This window comes from Mastomys coucha, unplaced genomic scaffold (genome assembly GCF_008632895.1).
Source record: "Mastomys coucha isolate ucsf_1 unplaced genomic scaffold, UCSF_Mcou_1 pScaffold5, whole genome shotgun sequence".
Lineage (NCBI taxonomy): Eukaryota > Metazoa > Chordata > Mammalia > Rodentia > Muridae > Mastomys > Mastomys coucha.
Genome location: NW_022196911.1, coordinates 56,782,718 through 56,790,427, shown reverse-complemented (window position 1 = coordinate 56,790,427; position 7,710 = coordinate 56,782,718). Strand labels below are relative to the sequence as shown.

Sequence of the window (7,710 nt, the reverse complement as noted above, 5' to 3'; positions counted from 1 at the left end):
ACTAGGATAGTTGGAAACATTGTGCTGGCCAGAAAACAGTGCCCAATCTTAGCCATTTACGAATCATTTCTTGGGGTACCTTATTGCCTAAATATGAGGCTGTGTTGACGATTGGAAAGACTAATCTGGAACACATCTGAGTTAGGGGATACCAGCGACTGTCTGAAATCCAGGAGGCACAGAACTCCTTTTGGAATCTTATTGCCTCTTATCCTTTATCAGGATTTTATCCCCGATATTTTGGATGTGACTGGAGTAGGCGAGTGTGCGTAGCACAGTTCCTAGCCACTCCTGAATTCCTCAGCTCTCCCACCAACTCCAGCTTCCAACTAGAGCATCTGGCTCCTGTCCGCCCTGTGTCAGAGCTCCCTCTTAGGAGTGACACCCAGCACCAGAGGGCAAAGGCTAGAAAGTCTCAGAGGAAACAGATAGACCCTCTAGCCAGACAAAAACCAAAGAGAACATGGAAGGAAAAAGGCACTCTTCACCTGTGTGACTCTTGCCCTCTGAGACTCAAGAGTTTATCGCCATTGACAAATCTTGGTATGAAGATCGCCCAGAGAAACAATATTCTCTCTGTGTAGAGATATTCAGATAAGTATCTTGAATAGCAGTGAACCACACTTAAGAGAAGGCATGTCTGATCTTTGAGTTAACTTCACTCCTTTCTCAGTTGTAAGCCTGTAGCTTTCTGAGACTTTTGCAAATGAAATTATGAACTTTGTTTACAGTCAAAACACACAGCTTCACAGCCTTGGAAATTGTGCACTGAGCAGTCCTTTAGTTCTTATGTCCTGTGGTTTGATTTTATCAGCCTGTGTTTCTGTTCAGTGCAACTCTGAAACCACCTAGGATCTAACTTAGAAGGAAGGAGGGAAAGAGGGAGGGAGGGAGGAGAGGGAGGGGGAAGAAAGGGAGGAAGGGAGAGGAAGGGGGAGGAGGGAAGGATGGACAGAGAGAGAGAGATAGTTTCTTAGAATCCCTTTAGGTATGGTGACAAATGCCTTTAGTCTCAGCACTAGGGAGGCAGAGGCAGGCAGATCTCTGTGAGATACAGGACACAGGACAGAAAGAGAGATGACTGGAGCCAGAAGCTCTGCCTGGAAGCCCGAGGTGGTGGGAGAGCAGAGGAATTCAGGAATGGCTAGAGGTTGGAGGAGGAGGCAAGGTTGACTCTGTTAACAGATCAGCACCACCCCCATCTTAATTCCTCTCAGCTTAGTCTACATGGTGAGTTCCAGGCCAGCCTGAGCTACATGGTGAGATCTTTTTGTTTGTTTGTTTGTTTTGTTTTGTTTTGAGACAGGGTTTCTCTGTATAGCCCTGGCTGTCCTGGAACTCACTCTGTAGACCAGGCTGGCCTCAAACTCTGCCTCCCAAGTGCTGGGATTAAAGGCATGCGCCACCACCGCCTGGCCGAGATCTTATCTCAGATAAAATAAATTATTAAAGGTGGTGCACACCTTTAATCCTAACATCCAGGAGAAAGAGGTAGGTAGATCTCTGAATTTGAGGCCAACCTGTGGGTTGAGTTCCAGGACAGCCAGGACTATACAGAGAAACCTTGTCTTGAAAAGTAAGCAAACAACAAATAATTATAATAGTAATAATAAAATAAAAAGAAAAGAAAAAAGGAAGAAGAAACCCTATCAACAAGGCTGGGATATAGCTTAGTAGGTACAAGGATTGCCCAGCGTGTACCGAGCTTTGGATTCTAGCCTCAGCATCAGTTAAACTGGACAAGGTGGTACATGCCTGTAACCCCAGAACTCTGGAGGTAGAGGCTGGAGGATCAATCATTGAAGGTCATCCTTGGAGGTTCAAGGCCAGCTTGAACTTTCATGGACTGTGTGAAAGAAACCCTGTCTAGGGCTGACGAGATAGCTTAGCGGGTAAGAGCACTGACTGCTCTTCTGAAGGTCCTGAGTTCAAATCCCAGCAACCACATGGTGCCTCACAATCACCCGTAATGAGACCTACTGCTCTCTTCTGGTGCATCTGAAGACAGCTATAGTGTACTTATTTATAATAATAAATAAATCTTTAAAAAAAAGATTTAAAAAAAAAGAAAGAAAGAAACCCTGTCTAAAGGAAAAAAGAAAAAAGAAAAGGAACTGAAAGGAAAAAGGAAGAAAGCCATTTAAATAGTGGAACTTCAGAAGCCACAAAATCATTATGCATGGCTACTGTTAAGACATTTAAGTGGGGTTTTCTCTTGAGAAGCCAAAACTCATACTCATAGTGTGTGATCTTAGCACTCCTACACTGAGCTACAAGGCAGACAGGATGATCCTGAGAGCTCTCCAGCCAGCTAGCCTGGATGGAACACACAACATAGCTCCCAACAAGAAAGACCTTGCCTGCAGTGAGGTAGGAAGTGTGAACCGACACTCAGGCTGTCAACTGAGCTCCGTGTACATCCTGTGGCACACGTGTGTACTACCACACATGCAAGCACTCGCTAAACAACCTTCCACCAACAAACCCTTTCTTTACAGACTCCAGATCTGTTGACACTGGTTATGCCTGAAACCCTTGTGTGCTGTGAAGTCAGATCCCAGCTCTCCCTGAGGGGAGGCCTCTGACTAGCTCCTTGTTCTGCTGAGGTAGCTAGCTGTATGGAGCTGTGTCTCTGGCTCCTGCTCCAGCTGCTGCTAACGTGTCTGAGCTTCTTGTCACCCTCAACAGGTAAAGGCGCGTGCCACCAGATCTGACAATCTGAGTGTGAGCCTAGAACCTACAAGGTGGAAAGAACCAACTCTTGAAAGTTGTCCTCGGGCCTCCACCCATGCACATGTGTGCACATGTGTGCACACATGTGATTCAAAATGAAAGAGTTTAAAGGGCAGTTCCATCCAGCCGTCACTCGAAGTAGAGAACTCACCAAGATTTTGGGTCAAATACCAGTCACCCTCTGTGGTTAGAGAGCATCCCAAGTCTTCGGAGATTGCTCTACTGGATCAGGAAGTCAGCTGACACTCTAGCCACACACCTACTTCCATGTGGTGGTTTGAACCCAGAATGGCCCCTCTAGGCTCATATGATTGAATCATTGGGCCCCAGTTAGTGGACCTGGAATGTTAGGGTCAGGAACTCAGATGAGCCAGGAGAACACAGGTGCTGGAGGAGTAGCGATGAGCCACAGGGAGCAGTTAAACCTCCAGTCACTCCAACCTCGGCCTAAGCGAGAACCCAAAACTAGAGAAAGTATCACTGCCCCTTCCTGTTTCCTTCATGCAATGGGACATAGCGGAGAAACAGCAGTCCCAAGGGTATGTCACGGCAGGAGGAGCCCCATTGAAAGGCTAACTAGAAAAGGTTGTAGTTCTATTTCTCTTGCTGTGATAAAAAAGGAAAAAAAAAATTACCCTGACAAAAACCAGTTTAGGGGAGAAGGGGGTTACTGTAACTCACCATTCCAGTTTACAGCCCCGCAGTGGTGGTGCACACCTTTAATCCCAGCAGTGGGGACGCAGAGGCAGTCAGACCTCCACAAATTCAGCCTGGTCTACAGGGCAAGTTCCAGGACAGCCAAGGCTACGGAGAAACAAAACAGAACAACAGTTGACAGCTCATCGTTGCATGGAAGTCAAAGCAAGGGACGCTTGAGATAGCCACCCTATCACAATCCACAGTCAAGAGCACAGAAAACTAACTCACGACTGCTTGCTTGTGTGCTTTCCTATGATAAGCCTGGTTTTACACTTTTGTACAATGTGAGACTCCCTGCCTAGAGAATGGTGCCACCCACAGTGGGCTGGATCTTCCCACCTCATTTAAGACGGGACCACAAGCCAACCCAAGACAAACAATCCCACACTGAGACTCTTCCCAGGTGATCCCAGGTGATCCTAGGTTATATCAGGTTGACAGAGCTACTCATCCCTACCATCTTTATGCACGCAGATATAGGTAGGGCACTCAGACTGGCAACACCCTGGGTTCTGAGTCAGAGCTGGGAATGTGTTTATAGGAGTTTTCTTACCTCCTTCTTAACAAGATAGCATCAGTGGAGGTGCCTGGAGAAGAGAAAGACAAAGGAAACAGCTGCTCTCATGCAAAGGACAGAGCAGTGGCTGTGTGGACATCAGGTCTTTGACACCAGCCCCTGTCATGGACTTGTAGGGCCATGTGCCCAGGGCAGCTGCCCTTGAGGCATGCCCAGGTAAGCCTGTGCCATTGTCACTGTCTGGACAGTGTTGGAACCAGGAGCCTTAGTTGTAAGCAGAATTCCACCCAAGCACCACAGTAGCACACAGAGGTTCCTGACCATGAAGGAACCTCCTAGAATCTGATAGTCAGTCGAAAGATCCCCAAAGGAGCTAGGCAGTGGTGCCACACACCTTTAATTCCAGTACTCAGGAGGTAGAAGCAGGTGGATCCCTGAGTTCAAGGCCAGCCTACTCTACAGAGTGAGTTCCAGGACAGCCAAAAATATACAGAGAAACCTAGGGGGTGGGGGAACAGTGGCGGGGGTTGTCTCCAAAGGCTCAACTGTTACAGGCTTTAACCACAGGGTGGCACTACTGAGAGGTGATAACAGCTTTAGGGGTGGGACCTAGGGAACTGTTTGGATCCTGGGAGGTCCTGTTGTCAAGGAGATAATAGGGTTCTTATGTCTTCTTGCTTGTTGCTCTCTGGCCATGAGGTGAGCAGTTTCTTTCACCAAGAGTTACCTGCCATTACTATCCAGCCCCTCACCAGAGACCTGAGAATAGTGGACCCAGCTGAGTATGGGTAGGAACCTCCAGACCAGCAGCTGTTGCTTAAGTTCCTTCCCAGGGCTGAAGCCCCCTCTACCTCCTCCTGAGGTCAGAAGCAAGCAGAAGCCACCCAAGATTCATTCTGGGGAGCCAATGGGATTACTGGGCATCCTTATAGAAGATAGGTTCATTCTGGGGAGCCAGTGGGATTACTGGGCGTCCTTAAAGAACACATAGGTGAAGGGTTACCTACCAGGTGTGAGTACTTCTCTCTCCCAGGGCCACATCCAGAAAGCTTTTCCCAGCAGGATAAGGGCTTCCCCATAGCCACATAGATAGAGCCCCTCACGTCGCTGCTTGTCCTCTACCCCCCTCCCCCAGACCCAGGCCATTTGAAATTGAGACAGAATAGAATACAACAACAGGTGATCCGTGACCGCTGGATACTCAGATGTGTCACGTGACCCTCTCCATCATCCCTCCATGAGAGAGTGTAAGTAGCCAACCAGCCCAGATGGAGTGAGCTTTGCAAGGGGGCAGAGCTGAACTCCCCCAAATGATGGTTTCTTGATTTGGAGGTCAGTCACTCACAGCTCCTATATTCTTTCTAGCCCCATCTTCTACAGGGGTTCCTGAGCCAGGGAGGGGGTGGCATAGATGACTGACAATATTCTCCTTGCCTTTCTGTCCGCTCCTCTATCTCCAGACCATGGTGGTTGGGGGTTATTTGTATTTCTCCTACTACAAAACACTGGAGTCCACAGTTGTCTAAGTTCCCAGTACTAGACGTGAATCTCCCCCTATGACTGGCCTTGAGTCCATTCGGAAAGCTGGGTCTGCCTATAACCGCGTGTCCACTGTTGTACTGGCTGACATTTCTCTATCACGAGAAATGCAGGAGCCACAGCTGAGTGGGCCTTGGGGCCATGCTTAATTCTCCCCAGCATTCTTAGTAGGGACTCTGGCACCTCGGGAATTGCTCTCGGGGAGGGGAGACTTTGGACCCAGCCCCAGCTTTATTTCTCCAAGTCAGCAGCCAAAATGTGAAGCCTCTTCAGCAACAGGATGCTACCATTCAGGCCTGGAATGCAAGCCACTGTGGCATCACCTTTATGGTCTTAGGGCTCCTAGGGCCTCTGTGGCCAACAACTCCTAGCGAGGTTACCTGTTCTTAACACCAGAGTTCCCAGTTGACCACCTTATGGCTTCTGGGTGTGTAGCCTTTAGCATTTACAGGCATGGGGCTTTGCAGACTCACCCTATCACCTGGGTGGGTGTCACTGTGCCTTACCCAACTGTAAAGCTCCTGAGAATTCCACAGCAGCACCTGGCGTTCTCCCCCTTTGTGCACTAATGTCCCACGCTGGCTTCTTCAGCTGCACTCATGTGTCTTTTAAATGAGTCTCCAAATCTGCAAAACACTGGAGGGTTACCCCTGCTCTGTCTTTGTGCAATAAAACCTTTCTACATGGGACAGGCAGAGCACTGATTGGGTCCTGACCCACCATCCCATAATGAGTAGTAGACTGTGGGGACAACCCTGGTGAAGCACATGAAATTCGGTTGTCATCTGTTTCGAGCCATGTCAGGTGATCACAGAAGTTCACTAAGGAGACACTAACTCAGACATAAGCAAAGTCTAACAGCAGGGCAGACTTTATGCATTGGTGTGTCTGCTCTTCCCTCCACAGAGCCGTGCTGACTACAGTAGCATGGACAAGGGGGCTCTGACTTGGCTTCCACTAGCCTCAGGTACACTCTCTGAGCTGCCCCCCCTTCCACACCCTAAAGCTCTCTCCATGGAGCCTCCCTTCATTTCCCCACCCTTACGAACTTAGTGGGGCTCTCAGAGAGCTCAGTCCTACTCAGGGCTAATGGCAAAAGAGATCCGGCTGTCCCCTGCTACAGCTGCTGCTCAGACTGGTTTCCTGGGTCAGAGAGGCTCAGGCGTGGCACGGTGGCTGTGGATACAGGTGTTCTCTCTCCACCCCACACACCTTGCTGCCGGGTGGGGTCCTGGCTGGGCAAACACTTCCAAGCATAGTACATCCTTCCTCAAGAGAGAAAGGTAGTGTGCTTGGTCAGGAGGGACGGACGATTGCCCACTTGGTCTTCTGCGTACCTGTTGTTTTATTGTGGATGCCTTCTGTGAACCGCTCTTCTGGCTTTAACACCTTCCAGGAGTTCATTAACACAGATTTTCTGCCACTTTTCCCCTCTTATGAATGTGGGCTAAATCTTGCCACATTTTTGAATAATCCAAACAGACCTTTCTCTGCTTTGCATTTCTCTTATCTCAAGGTGGTTCTCACACTTTACCTGCACTCTTACATGCTGCTCTCAGTCACTTAGTCGTCCAAAGCCTTTCCCACTCCACCAAAGGGCTCAGCAAAGCCGCTAAAGCTCCACGCCAGTCTCCAGGTCCTTGCTGATCAAGTCTTCCTTAAGCCTCTGGTGAACACCATCCTCTCATGACCTGTGACAGAGCATCGCACATTGCTGCCCTTGGACCTAGTGCCCTCAGTAGACCCTGTCCCCTCTGCTGTTGTTCTCCAGCCCCTGATACCTATGGGGTCCTTAGCTGCTTGACGACCACGCATCTCTAGTGGCTCGTAAGAACAAGGACTGGTTCCTTGTACTGCCTCAGGCTAAGCGGCTCCCTCTTATGTGTCCCTCTGCTTCTGCAGCACTCGGACTGATCCCGTCTGCCCCCGCATCCCATAACCTCACAAGCCAGGCCGAGAGAAAGTCTCTCTTCAGGTGTTTAAAGCTTTCCCCTAATTCCATCAATCCCAGCATTGAATGTTCTCTGATTACCACAGTCTCTCACGCTAGACCACTGTGGAGTTACCACGGTCTCTCACGCTAGACCACTGTGGAGTTACCATGGTCTCTCATGCTAGACCACTGTGGAGACCCTCGTCTGCATGCTGGTTCTTGGGTTTTCTCTCTCTATCTGAAGTTGAACTCATAGGGTATCTATTTTTGCTTCTAGATCATTCTCCCC

At 49.1% G+C, this 7,710-nt stretch overlaps 1 long non-coding RNA gene across 1 annotated transcript in view; it reads right to left on the bottom strand.

Annotated features, from left to right (window-relative positions):
* Positions 1 to 7,710, bottom strand: part of LOC116077112 — a 23,462-nt gene that overhangs the window by 793 nt on the left and 14,959 nt on the right. Inside the window, exons 2-5 of the long non-coding RNA XR_004113169.1 lie at positions 7,023 to 7,179; positions 5,995 to 6,114; positions 3,986 to 4,019; positions 3,415 to 3,537 (exon numbers count right to left, since the gene is read on the bottom strand). This is a non-coding gene — a long non-coding RNA (uncharacterized LOC116077112). The remainder of the gene's footprint in view (positions 1 to 3,414; positions 3,538 to 3,985; positions 4,020 to 5,994; positions 6,115 to 7,022; positions 7,180 to 7,710) is intronic.